This window comes from Camelus ferus, chromosome 7, assembly GCF_009834535.1.
Source record: "Camelus ferus isolate YT-003-E chromosome 7, BCGSAC_Cfer_1.0, whole genome shotgun sequence".
Lineage (NCBI taxonomy): Eukaryota > Metazoa > Chordata > Mammalia > Artiodactyla > Camelidae > Camelus > Camelus ferus.
In genome coordinates this window covers 63,050,821-63,066,569 of record NC_045702.1, presented here as the reverse complement: position 1 = coordinate 63,066,569, position 15,749 = coordinate 63,050,821, and the positions used below count along the sequence as shown (strand labels likewise).

The window sequence follows — 15,749 nt, the reverse complement described above, 5'->3', positions numbered from 1 at the left end:
AGGGAGGCAGTTTAGGTTACTGAAAGTAGACAGACCTGGTTACAAATTCTAGTTTTCCACAACCTAGTTTTACCAGTTGTGTGGCTTTAGGCAAGTGGCAATCCCAAACCTGTTTTCTCATTTATAATAAGGGAATAATAATCTTTATGTTGAAGGATTCAGTGAAATCATTGTCCAATGCCTAGCATGTAGTAAGTACTAAGTAATGCTAGTTTTCCTCTTTCTTTCTTCCTTAGAAAAATAAACAGAATCATCATGAACACCACTGGTTGTATTCCAGAAAATCTATAGTAAAAATTCTGCAGAGAATATTTCACCTTTGAAATGAACAACAGAAAGAAGCATTTGCATGCCTCGTCGTCCAGATATGTGGCTTGGTTTTGCCTACTGCACATACTAGGAACCTAGCATGCTGGAGAAAGAGGCATCAATAAGTGAATGTAAACTCTACTTGAGCCTAAATTATAATTAACACAATGGCGAATGGCATTTGGATGAATTCTTTCAATCAAGTAGAATTATATTTGGGGCACAGTCTCAGTCCTCTCTAGTCTCTGGGCATTTCTTGCATACACAAAGTACCCTTTGAAGTCAAGGAGAGTGTCTTACCTAGATGAGAAATCTAGAAAGTAAAGAAATATGAGGGAAAAAACTAGGCCTATATTGTGTTTTTCAGGGATAAGTATTTAATGCAGAAGTTGTTTCTTACAGACCTGAGAACTGATTTTTTTAGAGTCATCCAAAAGAGCAAAATTCAAAGATCTCATGTAAACCTACGCAATGTGGCCTTTCCTTATGGAAACATATTAAAATGTTTCAGAATTGCTTTTGTCCGTAACTTATACAATGCATCTTCTCTAGGAAAAAAAAAAAAAACCCTACTCTCTGTATATTGAGTAGTCCAAACAATAACATCTCACTTTTATTCCAAGAAAATAGGAATAGACAAATCCAGGATAATAATTAACCAAAATAAAAGCTTCCCACCACTGTACCCACTCCTGCCCTAGTCCAGAGCACAGGACCAAGAGGAAAGATAACAAAGCTTAACCTGGATTTAAAAGTGTACAGCAACATTTAAGGCTTTTTCTCTTCCAGCCCAGAAAGCAGCTGGCAGAAAAGGGAACTCAAGCCCAATATACATAGTCGAGCACAAAGTACTTCTTGAAGGTCTTTAGAATACAGAACATTCTTCAAGGTCCCCTGGGGGTCCCTATGAAAGAATGATGAGACATAAAGCTTACCTTCAGAACACTGCCAGTTCTCCCCATTGGGCTGTATCCCCTCAACACCTCAGCTCTAAGTAGAGCATGAGCAGCTTACTGCAAACCTGCCTGGAAAACCTATAGATTTCCAACCAAATCCAGACTGGGCTGTGCCACAACTATAAGGCAATATATTAGGTTACACCTGTTGAACTATGCTACCCTCTTATAAATAGCCGTGTTACCCAACTTAGGTCCAGGAGACGACTGAGTTTATAACGAAGTGCAATGAGTGGGAAGAAAATAAAGGCCACGATCCAAAATGGGTATTAGGACAGGGGGGCTGAGGTGGCTAGAAGGTCCATATAAATCAGCAGAATGATGGAGTGGTAATGGATGAGAAAGAAAAAGCAAGAGTTAAAGGATACTGTCACAGTGATTCTGCTTGAGGAAAGGAATCTCCCTTTAAATAAGAGTTTGCAAATATTGCACTACTTTCAAGCCTAAAAAGAAAGAAAATCATCACAATAGCAATCATTTTATTATTCACTACCATGTGTCAGGTGCTGTTCCAAAATGCATTGCATATACAGTAGTTCCTTGTGTCCGTGGGGGATTGTTTCCACGACCTCTGCAGATACTGAAATCCGTGGAGGCTCAAGTCCCTTGTAAACAATGGTGTGGAACAGTTGGCCCTCCATATCAGTGGATGAGGAACCCATGAACAGGAGGGCAAGATGTATCAACTTCCTTAATCACCACAATAACCCTGTCTTTATTATTTATTATCATCATGCCCCTTTTTCAGAGGAGGAAAGTGAGGCACAGAGAGGTGAAAATCATACAGTGAGTAAATGGAGAGCCAGAATGAAAACTCAGATAGCCGCGCTCAGAGCCCACTTGCTTCACCACTCCACATGCTGCCTTTCAGTAGAGAAAGCTGGGGCCTATAATTCTTGGCTTAGCCCATATATTAATAGCTCATGCTTGTGTCTGGGTCTCTTGGTTACCACCAGGAAGCAAGGACCCCAGAGTAGCATGGTGGTCCTCTCTAACCTCTCAGCTTCTAAACGCCACCCCAACACCACACACAGTAGGAAACAAGCTCTCTTTCAGGCCAGGGTGACTATAAGGTAAGGTTTATGAAAGGGTCCTATTTGGTCCTTTCTGTTTGACTCCCTATTAAGTCCCCATAAAGCTTCCTGGTGAAAGAAAAGCTTCCTTAATAAGAAATTCCCCATGAGGGCAAACCTGTCATTCTCTCAGGCCAGACTGTCATGGAAACTTTTATAAAGAGGAGCCCAACACTCGAGTCTTCAGGCTGCAAAAGAATCCATGCAGTTGTTCTCTTGTAAAATTATACAGATTTATTCATTGCAACAAGTGAGGCAATGACACAAGTTCCTTTTACTGATGAACAGAATTGGAACTTAATGAGAGGAACACAGAATTGTATTTGTCAAATCTCGTGCCACTCAGCCAGCACTCACACTGCAGTTCTTAAACAACCCAAACAATGCATTTTAAAAACAATAATCACTGGACCAGAATTATAAAATAACTGTGAGTTGAAAAAAATGCATTTCTCTTTAAAATAATGCTCAGAAGACATCTCAGCATAAATAATGACAAGGTCTTCCCTTCTAAAGCAGGAGTCAGCAAACTACAGCTCTTGGGCCAAATTTGGCTTCTTGCCTGTTTTGATACAACCCAAAGCTAAAAATGGTTTTCGCATTTATAAATTGTTGAAAAAAAAAAACAAAGGAAGAACATGTTCAAATCATACGAAATATAATATATAATACCTAAACTTGTATTGGAACATAGCACACTCATTCATTTACCTACCGTCTGTGGCTGTTTTCACACTACAAAGGTGAAAAGCCTAAAATATTTACTATCCGGCTTTTTACAGAAGAAGTTTGCTGACCCCTCTCTAAAGTGATAAATGATAAATACATTGCCCTGACAAATTTCTCATGGTCTAATTATTAAAATTGTAGTTTTTAATCGTTAGAAAACAGTGAAACATTTGGTGACCTATCCCAGTAATTAATTTCTAAAACCCTATTCTAAATAGACATTGCTGCCTATTATTCACCCTAATGATAAGTTGTGATCCCTTGATTGTTTCAAGGGGTGTGTTTTCTTTTACAGTAAAATGCTGTCTGACTGATACAAACCAGGGCCTTTCTTTAAATGCCTGAGTAAAGTGAAGCAGAAAACATCCCATGCACATGTACATTCACTTGGCAGGAACATTTTGCTGCTAAGCTTGAAACCAAAACAATTAAAGCCGGTAAAGACAGAGCACATGGGCTTCTGTTCCTGCTGCTTGCTTATTCCAAAATCCTCAAATTCACAGAAATTTTTAATGCAGATTTTCATTAAGCATTTCAAAAGGAAAACCGGGTACCAGGCTTCTTTTGAAACCGCATGGTTTGTTAGTAGTGTTATTTACGACTACCCTTTGACGGTAGCTAAGTATTGTATTGATATTTCTCTTAAAAGGAATGCTCTGTCATAGGATTTGACTGTCTTGTCGTCTTCTTACATATATATTTGTAATGTCCTACCGTCTGTTGATCCAATATGGCTCTCATCCGCGCTGCTCCCCAAACACGTGCCTCTAGAATTCTTCCAAATCTGGCATCATCATTGACTTCAAAAGTTGCTCCCTAAGCAAAGGCTTTGGAGAAAGACACAAAACAGACTCACCAATTATTATAATTCAGACATCTCTTAGGACTTTATAAATGTGCTGTAATAAATTAAATATGTTATCTCCTGAGTTACATAAAACTTTTATTTCTATTCAAATGCTAAACTAAGCAGCAACTTCTTTATGGGAGGTACTGGCATAGAAGAAGTCCCCAGCTGAGGGCCTGGGAGTCTGTGATCCAGTCCCAGGTCCTCTCTGTACCCACTCCAGAAACTGGGACATTGGAGAAAATGTTCTACTCTTATATGTCAATTTCACATTGTTCAAGTATGTTTTAAAGTTTTGCAGAATTCTCTGGAGACATCTGTTTATGATCTTAATTGGAAAATTATTCATGACTCATACATCCCAAAGACTCCTTTAAACAAGTTGGGGAAACTGTGAAAGCTCAGTCAACATCTCTAAAAGCTGTTCTAAAACACTTTACAATCAAATGCAATATCTTTTCCAAACAAAATGAAAAATTTTGTCTCTGAATCACATTCAACCGCTTCAAAACATATTATTTACTTTAATCCAGAAATATGTTAGTTAATTTTTACAAGTAGTTTTCAAAAGAAATAGGACCAGTAAGAAAATCTACTTAGCCAACAAAAACTTTCATTGGTTCTACTGAATAACTCATGCTCCTGTTTGTCTTTGCTAGTTGTTACTAAATCTATCTGAGTCAAGGAAGAGAAATCTCTCTACCACAAAACCAGATTTTTTGTTAAAAATTAAGCCAAAGGGGATTAAAAAAAAGCGGGGGCAGGGGGCAGCACATATTTAATTAGGTCTAGGCTTGTTGCCTGATTTTCATTAGGCCCTGCCTGATTCTTGTTTGGCCCACTCTAAGTACTTTTAGGCCACTGGGCACGAAGGCCAGTGCTTATTTTCATGGCTGTTTCAATTCATCACGAAAATCCTTTGAAAGATGAAAGAAACTCCACATTTTTTCACCTGTTGTTCTTTCTTGTGTGCCTGTCACTTCACTAGCCAAACTTGCTTCAAGCCAAACCAAATGCTTTCCAAACCTCTGCAGCACGCCTTTGAAGATCTAAAGTTAAGTATTTTCTTATGCTGACCAGTATAGCTTCCAAATAAGGAATAAAAAAATAATGTTCTTAAGTTATTTTTTTAAATACCAGAAATGCAAAAACACATTCCAGTATGTGCAAAAAAGCAAAATTCCTCTTCCCCAAGTCTGGAAGTCTTATGCCAAATACACCTGATGTTCATTACCACACCCACAACACATTGCTTATGTATGACAAAGTTCCTGCAAAGCCCATATGCTGTTTTTATTATTACCACTTCACAAGTTTTCCCAGGCTCACTAGGAAAAGTATTTTATAAGACCAGCCCACTGATTGGGCTCATCTTACTACACTGATGAAATTCGGTTTACTTGATGAAATTCTATTTACTTGATTAGTAATAAACATTTCTTATTTCCAGCAGCACAGCAATTAGGACCCTGATCTGTCACCACTAGCTTCAAGTTTTGGCTTTCATCAAAAGAAAAGGAATTTACCAAGAAGGAAAAACAGTTCTACCTTCAAGCTAAAAATAGTTCTGTCTTCTAAACAATATGCACTTTCACACAGCTCCCGCAAACCTTCCAGGAGCCTACAGAGGAGATACTAGAATTACACAATAGCCCCTGGTTTTAGGTATTGGTTTAGCTGAAGGAGATGCAACAAGCAAAACCTCATAGTGAAAGCAGAAAAGACAACTTAGTTGATATAAGAGGAAATAAGCCCTCACTAACTAATCTGTTGATTCTCTTTGAGAGAGTCAAAAATAGATAAGACAAAACAACTGCACACAGAGAATATATTTAAACTCCCAGAAACTTTGACAAGAATCTACACCAAAGGCTTTATTTAAAAAGTTAAGTTACTGAAGTTTACATTAAATGTGCATTTTTACACTTTGAACTCATCTACAAAACAGAAACAGACTCGCAAACTTAGTAAATAATCTTACGGTTACCAGGGAAAGGGGGTGGGAGGGAATAAATCTGGGAGTTTGATTTTTACAAATGTTAGCCACTATGTATAACAATAGATTTTTTTTAAAGTTTCTTTTGTATAGCACAGGGAACTATGTTCAATATCTTGTAATAACCTTTAATGGAAAAAAATGAAAATGAATATATGTATGTATATGCAAGACTGGGACATTGTGCTGTCTACCGGAAATTGATACATTGTAATTTACTGTACTTCAATAAAAAATTTTTTTAAATAATAAATGTGTATTCTTAGAAAAGCAACTAAAAAACAAAGAACAAAGTAGAGGTAATTCCCTAGCTGGATCTTATTTAACATAGTCACAAATTAACTAAGACATGATAATAATGGTAACAGTCATCATCATCATCATCAAATACTTGTCATTTCCCAGGCACTATACCAAGCACTTCATATATATTAACTTCTTTAGGACTCTCAAGAGCACCAATTTTACAGAATAACCAAGGCTCAGAGATGTTAGATAACTTGGCCAAAGGCACACTGCTAGCAAGTGATGGTAAACTAAGAGTAATTAATTAAAGCACTCTTCAGCAGTAACTTGATTTCTCTTAAGTTTTCATAGTGACCAACTCATTTCATTATCTATAAATGTTTTCTTATCACATGTACTTATTTCTTAAAGCACAACAAATAAGAAAGAATCCATGGCTTCCTCATCCCAGGAATTTATCATGGATCAGTTCTCCAGTCCTGCTCAATCTGGTATTTATCAAATGTGAGTAAAGGTTAATTCAATCAATGAAAATTATTGAGCACTCACTAGGGACCAGGCAGTATATGACTGTCCAAACCTTGATTGTGGAAACAAATGAAAGAATTTATCCCCAGCAATCAGAATGTTTCATCTGCAGCTAGAGTTTGCTCAGTTCTCATAGGTCTATGGGAATAAATAAGGTTCCATTAATGGGCTAACCCAGATTTCATGGCTTTCCCACTCAACTCATCAGGACACATTATCCAAGTAACTCTGGTAAATCCCTGGGGTATCTCACCTGTGCTAAGGAACAAGCTTTGTCAGATACCCTGTGGTTTCTGATTCCTCCTGCCCTTTCCCAGTGATCTCCGTGGACACTGTCGGAACCAGAAGAGAAGTTCAAGCTTACTCTCGCTCACTCTCTCTCTCTCGCGCGCGCTCTCTCTCTCTCTCTCTCTGTGTCTCGACTGCATTAAACTCTGTGAGAGGGGGCCCTAAGTTATCTTGCTTGTACCTCTAGTGTACAACAGTTTCAGCAAAAAACTCTTCGTTTTCATTTATGGCTTGCACCTCAACTCTCTGAAGGGGTGAGACATAATCTAAAGGGAGGTCAGGAGACAAATATGAGTCATAGGCACCACACCATTCTCAGAATGGCCTCTCTCCTCTGATGACTAAAGCTCATTATTGGATCAAGTGGTCACCCCTGGCTTCCCCATCCTTTATAAAAATTACCTCCCAGGATGATCTTCAGTCTTCTGAAAGGTCCTGTCCACCAGTAATTTTAACATGCCCAGAACCTGGCTGAAACTCAACAATGGATAGGCTTATGGCCATGTTCTAACACCCACCCCACTCCCCAGATACACACACCACTAACTAGGAAATAAGTACCATGGGGTGGGAAGTAAGGGTGCTACAGTTCCTGCTTTCTGATATGGCTTATTGGGAGATGTGGGGGGCAGATAGGACAGAGTGTAATTTCAGGTACACTCCTAGTAGACCACTAGGACACAATGATTAGGGTCAATCCAAGAACAGCTGCTGTAGAATTGCAAGCATAAATTAAGTTCTGGCAAGATGGCTCTAAAATGGGAATTTGGAGGATAAGCAGGAATTAGCCACAAAAAGCCAAAGCATTAAAGATCTGTTTTTATAGTATCTAACAGAGTGAGTTATAACTTTAGAGAACATAATTGGACAATTGGACAATTTCCTCAAATCTGAAGACTAGTCTTTTGCAACCGATGGTTGGTGCCCTGCCAATATCCCCTGACAACTTCCTGTAGCTTTGGTTACCTGTATTATTGGTGGACAATTCCTTTCACAAGGCAATGGATTCCTACTTCAAGTACCTATCTCTTTGTCCTAGGATTTCCTCTGCCTACAGGATCTGCCCACTCCCAGGGCAAGCCACAGAGGTGGGGAGTTCATTCCTCTAGGAACAACCCTGCACCCACGAGCAGCAGAGGATGACTGATAAATGCCTCAGCTTCCTTGTCCCTTGCTGTGACTGCACAGTCTCTTAGAGGGTCCCTGGCAGGATTTAGTCCCAGGTGCCCATGGGGTAACCCCTCCTGAGAGCCCTCTCTACTGAGTCCTCCTGTCTCATATACCTACTCTTCTCAGTGCTTCCTGGGACCATGGCAAAAATAAACTACCTGCCCCCAGATCCTTGTCTCAGGATCTGATTTAGAGAAAATCCAAACTAAGATATCTTCTTTCAGATAAGAACATCCTCAAATACAAATTAACCCATTATATTATATTCATGTGCAAGAAAGCAACAAGTTTTAAGGGGAAAAAAGGCTAATTTCAGAGGCTTAAGGACCCTGCCTTTACCCAGCTTCATCACTGGGTAAATGACTTGAGTGCAAGGCTAAAGGAGAGAGAAAAGCTTCTGGGCAGGATCCCCTTTGACAGGACCAAGCTTGAGTTTGTCAGGAAGGGTAAAGGGAAAGAAGGAGGAATCTCCCTTTGCTTCTCAATTTCGTCTTCTTATTCAGGAGGTCATGATCTAGAATCCTCCAACTGAGGCAGGAAGAAGAGGGAACAGGAAAATCTGTCCCTGAGAGGTTCCTGGTCACTCTAGACAATGTACAGGACCTGCATTAGTCTTGTCAGGTTACTATAACAAAATACTACAGACTGAGTGTCTTAAACAACAGAAATTTATTTCTTCACAGCTCTAGAAGCTAAAAGTTCAAGAATAAGGTGCCATCAGGTTTGGTTTCTGAAGCCTCTCTCCTTGGCTTACAGATGGCCACCTTCTTGTTGTGTCCCCACATCTTTCTTCTATATGTGTGGTACCCCTTTGTGTGTCTAAATTTCTTCTTATAAAAACACCAGTCAGACTGGATTAGGGCCCACACTATTGGTCTCATTTTAAATTAAATCACCTCTTTAAAGCTCTTATTTCCAAATACAGTCAAATCTGAGGTACTGAGGATTTAGGACTTCAACTTATGAATTTGTGGGTGGCAGGGCACAATTCAGCCCAAAATAGGGCCCCAGAGCTTGGGTTACACTTTTCTTAGATTAGGGCTTATAGAAAGTCATTGCACAGGAAAAACTTTCCAAATCTTCTAAATTGTGTATTAAACACTCCTGTTTTACCAGATGGCAGATGTATTTCAATTAAATCTCTAAAGAATCAAACACGTATTAAGTACCTAGAGTATAGCCTTGATTGTGTTAGATGCTACCAGGCCCATGAAAGTCATTGATGAGACAATTCCTCCAGTCAGGTGAGAAGACAGGTCATCTGTGCAGAACAATATTAGACAATAAGAAATAGACAAGGCTCTATAAAGACTAATGCTAAATTGCATGGTACAGATCTTATGAAGAAGCTCAGGAAGTCAGGCAAAAACTCATGGAGGGAGTGAGCCTTTGGAGAATCAGAACAATTCAGAGTAATAGTAGGAAGGAAGGATAATAACCCCTACATTTGAGAAACATTGAGGAGGCCAGCCTGACTAGCCCAGAAGATTTATGTGGGCAGATGAAGGTTAGTTAAGTAGAGTGGGGCCTGAGTCTAGGGGGCCCTAAATGTCAGGTAAAAGAGTGAGTGAAATTAAAAAACAAACAAACAAACAAACAAAAAAAACAGGTCAACTTGAGAATGGGCGAGTGTGAAAAAAAAAAAAGAAGACGAAAAAGAAGTCTGTAAAATACAAAATTTCACAATGCCAAGTATTGCCTGGGAAATGAATCTTGGACTGATCACATATCATTCCACAAAAGCCATCATTCAATGCTACCACAAACAAAAGACACAAAATTATGGGCATCTCTGAGAAGAGTATTACAAACAAATCAAAACATTACTAAAACAAAACTTTTAATTTTAAATCAAACTATAGCAATTTTGAATCCACTGAGTAGAGTAACCACACCTTCAAAAATCATTATTATGCAATATTGCATGTCTGTGGGACAATCATCACCCAGTTGGGAATCTGGAGGAATGGAAATAAAGGGAAATGTGTTACAAGAAGTCAAAGATTAATCATTTGCAATCCTTGGCTTCAAAGAATTCAAGGACTGTGGATAAAAATAATAATAATAAATAATTAAAATAATCAAAATGCATTAAGTGATGTCACTGAGTGCCATTTCCATGAAGGAGGAAGAATTTCAGTAAATATTTGCTGAATAAATGAGTGAACTCTGCCAATGGAAGGTATATTAGTGGTGAATCTTTAAAGATGAGCAGGTCTTCACCAGAAGAAGGGATGAGGGTCATTCGAAGCAGAAGTAGTAACATATAACTAGACAAGACAGAGTATCTGAACAATTTAGAAATCACTAGTTCTCAAACTGCACATTGGAATTATCTAGGAATTTTTTTTAAGTGATGCCTGGGTCACACCCCCCAGAAACCTTGACTGAATTGGTACAGGGCAAGGCCTAGGTACTTGAATTTTTTAAACTTGCCTAGGTGACTTTAATATGCAGCAAACTTTAAGAACCACTATTGGACCAGCCTGCCACCTTCCTTAACTATGCCTTGTTGCTTTTTCCCCCAACAATACTCACTAAATCTTCCAGTAAGTCACAAAGATAGAGCATGACAAGTTTCAACAAATTCACTGGAGGTCTTTTTGTCCTGTGTGTTGTCTATTCTCCCCTAAGTGAGTGTCATGGTGACAGGTAGTCGTAGAAATTGAACAAAAGAGATGATTGGGTGTTCTCAGTCCAGCCCCACAACCTGCCATGGGCCCAAGCTCTGCCATGGGACCTCACAGTAGAATAAAGACACAGCTTCCACCTTCCTTCTCTCACTTCCAGTTCATGCCCTCTGCTCCTGTATTTCTGAGACTTGTAACAAGGTATTATAAATTGTGTGGAGGGAGAGCCTCCCCATTTGCCGTGGAGTTTACAAAATGATTCCCCTGGGGACCACAGTAGCAAAGTTAATGTGACAGACAATTTTAGAACAGGAAGAACTAGGTTGTTTGTGAGCAGTACAGTAATTATTAGCATGGAAATAGGAATTCTGGCATCAACATCACTTCTCCTTTGTGCCTTTATGAACAGGTTAAAGAGGGAGGACACTTTATGCCTGCCTGGTGGGATCTATTTTGGCAGGAAACAGAAAAAAGATTTCTTTCTAAGGGAGACTTAAACGAGTTCCTTTCTGTTTATAACACTTAGAATTCACTCCTTTTATAGGACATAGTATTTTTGTGTTCTGTGTCACTATGACATTCCAACAAAGGACAAAGGGGAAGAAGTATTATTCTATGTGATGTTCAAAAACCTAACCTTTATCAGCTGCTTCTGAAGGTCATTCCTCCCATGAGAGGAAGTTAGCTGTGCAAGGCCAAGAGCCCCGGCACAGTGTACAAGGATGCAGCAAAATCAGGGGCTGAGACTGCTTTTCAGCATGCTACTGTAATTTCTTTCTTTCATTCATTCATTCCATTGCTGGTACCTATTCTGTAACTTGCATTTTGCTAGGATGTTATAGAGTAGTATTTCCAGATTTGTCTGATGATAAAATCTCCTTGAATTCTTGTTTGAAAGACAGGTTTCCAGGTCCCACTACAGTCTCTCTGAATCAGAATGTTCAGGAGGAAGGTCATGGGCCCCTGTGTTTTTAATAAGCACCTATGTGACTCATATGAAGAGTTTGGAAAGTTGATTCCTGCCTTTGGTGAACTCTTAGGCCTTGTTGTTCTGTGAATCTAGTTCTTGCAGGTCCTTTCTAGTTGTAATTCTAGATGAAATGTTTTCTCTATCAACAATTCCTAGATCTCCATGTTCCATGAAGAGCCAAGCCCACCCACAATTCCTTAAAAAGTCAGTAAACACTACATAGTTAGCCATGGAAGTCACCATCTTTCTTTCTTACACTATTTCCTTTTTCCATAACCAAATGTTTCAGTGCTGACAGACAATCCAACTATCTCATTAAATGAGTATCATTACAGGTTTTTCCAATGTAACCTTGTTTTTAAAATACACATTTCAATAGCAATTACGTGACTGAGGTCAGCTAGAGTCGAATGGAGCAAGATGGAATTCTGAAAGGGTTCCGAAGGTCTTAAAGGATTGAAAACCTCTGTTCTATATGTGAAGTGCCCATAGCTTCAGGGAAACTCTAGTGGAACTCCTGTTTTGCAGACCCACATCCCATCTAGTCATGCTTGGTTCATCTAGTTTCGGCCATGGCAAATTTAGAATGCAAATAATCTGTGTCAGTTGTCTTGGGTGGCAACAAATTATGACTCTACTCAGCAAGTTGCTCTCTCTTAAAGGCTACCTGCTGCCAGGAATGATCAAGTGCTTCATCATGCAGGCAGCAAGGTGACCAAGGGAATGTGCTGGGAGAGATTAGAATGCATCGCCTGTGTCTATTTTCCTCTCATAAACTGTGGTCTCGGCAGCTGCAAGTGTTGTCATTTATGGTCTTTTTTTTTTTCCCAAAGGCCGTTTTGTCTTATCTGATGTTGAAAATCTGCCACACAGCTTTGAACACTGAAGCACAGGAACGAGAAATCAGTTGGAAATTCGTTTGTGTCTCTTGCTTATGCTTGACATTTCCACACTGATAAAGTAGAGCTAAATATTGGCTTTTTGGTTAAATTCGGATTAGGGGTAAGGTCCTTAAGCATTGATTGTGAACCATTATCTTTCTTTTCCTTTCGGCAGTGAGTTCTCTTACAAAAACAGGAAGGACAAAGGGGAAAACTGTTGCCTGAAGTGTTGTCATTAATTACCTAAAGGTCTTTTCTGAGCTATGATAAAAAATTATTGACTTTTGAGATACATGGACATTTTTGTTAAAGAAGGTTTTGTGAACATTAGGACATATTAAAAATCAAATTTTTATACTTGTAGGTTATTCACATATGTCTTCAAAATTATCCATCGAGGAAAATGCCACCCTATTATCAATATAAGTGCATATACCAGATAACTGGCTGACTTTAATTATTTACCTGCTAAATGTATATCACTGCCACACTAAAATCAATAAGTGAAGATCTCTGTGCTCAGTTTAGCCAACATAAACCCAGTCTGGTGGATTAAGCTTCCTTTCCCATTCTGCTTGGAATAGAACAGTTAAGAGAATTTCAAACGGATGATTTTGCCCTCTGTGAGTTTCTGCAGTGTCTCCCAAAGGAGACTGTAAATTCCTTGAAAGCAGGATGATCCTTGATTGATTTCTCAAGATGCAACATTCATAGTCCTGTGTAAGTATTTCCTTGTTACTTCACCAACTAAAGAATGAAATCCTACTTGGAATGCTCTCAGAATCAAATGCTCAGCCAAATTAACAGATAACTGGGGGCCATAGAGTAGTAGTCAAGGCACGGTCTCTGTTCCCAAGGAGTTTACAATTTATTTAGAAAGAAGGTAGTACAGAATTATTTACTAAAACAATGATTTTGAAGAAAAAAAATCAGAGTTCAGAGGAAAGAATTTTCACTGTGGGCTAGAATGATAATTGCAGCCTTTATGGGTAAAATAGCCCAAGGCCCTTGAAGAATTTCACTAGAGGAAGGACAAAGGTATTCCAGGCTTTCTGTAAGACAAGACATTCTTATTGCAGTGTTTTGCCCACCCCACCACCAAGATTAAAAAATTTTATGTAAAGAAAATGTTGTTTTAGGACCCAGGTCACTGGCTTGATTGTTGGTTTTTAAAGAGAAAAAAAGCTAGTTATTATTATCTTTGTTACTGCTTTGGTAAGGTGTACATGAAACATATTATATTGCTTATATTTGTCTGGTTTTGACCTACAGAGCTGCAATTTCACATGGTTCAACCACATACATACACATGTGCACAAGCACACAAACATACACATACACATATACATATATATGTGTTCAATATAAAACTTCTCATTTTCATTTGAGCAAAAGTCCCTAACTATGCTAATTTTTAGTTGTATTAACATTTAACAGGCAAGTAATACATTCTCAATAAAGCCATTTCTATCAACACTATTAGTATGTATTACTATAAAGTCTGTTCTCAGTATCTATATAATGACCCTGACTTCCCTAAAAGAATATTTGATGATTCAAGTTGTGAATAATGAAACAAAGAATTTTGATTCATATTCAGATGGGCAGTTGCATTAGCCCCTCAACCCTAGGAATCCATACCAGCAATCTACCAGCAAGCAGGAATGAAAGAAATTGGAGGTCTTGAGCCATCTCTCCACCGAATTTGTCATCCACATGACAAAAGCATAAACACGTATGAGTTTCAGCTAATGAACATAAAATATATAAAATAAAATAAAATAAACCACTGTTGTATATCTGGACCTCAGAGAGAAGGGAAGCACAAGGAAGTCTGGTAATGAGGTAATAATCATAGAAGGAAGGATAGCACAGAAAATTTTACCTGGTCTTCTCTATAACAAAGGGGAGCCCATGTTGAGCTTCACACAGAGTACAATTCCAAATTAGGCAAGTCAAGGAAAAGGACTCCAAAGATTTCTAATTCATGTGGTTCAGCCATCTGGGTAACTACATGCCCTAAAAAAGTCAGTCTATTCCAGAAACCATGTTAATACTACTTCACAATCCACCTTGGGCTCTAAATCTATGTTATATCAGAGTTTCTCAAACTGGGGTAGGTTGACTGGGGAGATCTGCATATCCTCAGTTGGAATATATTCTTGAGAATTTATTAATTTGGGATATTTGGTTCACTAATAATCTAAAGTAAGCATATTCAAATCATCTGGGTGACCACCTTATAACTAAATGCCTCCTCACAGACCCAGTTTGTCTTTATGTTTGCAGTCAGACTGGTGCCAAGTAGTCCCACTTTAATTGTCTTCAGCTAATTAACAATATACAGAGGTAGACTTCAGAGGTAAGTGAGGCTTTTGCACTAACTGTAGGCCAGATGACTTCACAGTGTGCTGGAGGAACAAAGGTGTCTCAGTGCTTCAGAAAGAAGAGTGGTGAGAGAATTTAATCATTTCCTGACACTTGGTGGGAAAGGCAGACCAAGCCCAAGAGAAAAGAGCCATAGTCACTAATACTGTGTATCACGTTAAACTACTTATGTTAATTTAAGGTTTTTTTGGTTTCACAGAGGGGAAAGCTGTATGTAATTTGTACATTTGTTTTGATAAGAACTACAAGCCATAAGAACTAAAAGCTTAAGAATTTTATGCCTAGTTTTAGCTTGTACATATTTAAGGAGCATTTGAATTTAAAGGATTTAAATCAACAAGGTTTAATACAGGAATTGTTAACAGGTGCATACAATATGAACAGTTTTAACATGAAAAGATGCTCCTCATCACTCATAATATGAGATATGAAAATTAAAACCATAATGAGATACCCTTCACCACCGTGTATAAAATTGCAAACTTCTTCACATACACACTCCCTATCACCTGCCTTGCTTATATTTCTCTAGAGCATTTTCACTAACATGCTTGTATTTTATTTATCATGTTTATTGTCTATCATTTCCCCACTACACCCCCAGAACACTTCATGCAGTCTTATTCACTGCAATATCTATAGATAGGCAGCTAAAGATGCCTAGAATGGTATTTGGCATATAATAGACACTGGTTTATTTGCTGAATGAATGAATGAATGAAGATGTATAATCCAGCA

The 15,749-nt window shown here is 38.5% G+C and overlaps 1 pseudogene; it reads right to left on the bottom strand.

Moving 5' to 3' along the window:
- The window catches only part of LOC106728792, a 334,339-nt pseudogene that overhangs the window by 238,278 nt on the left and 80,312 nt on the right, over nucleotides 1-15,749 (bottom strand).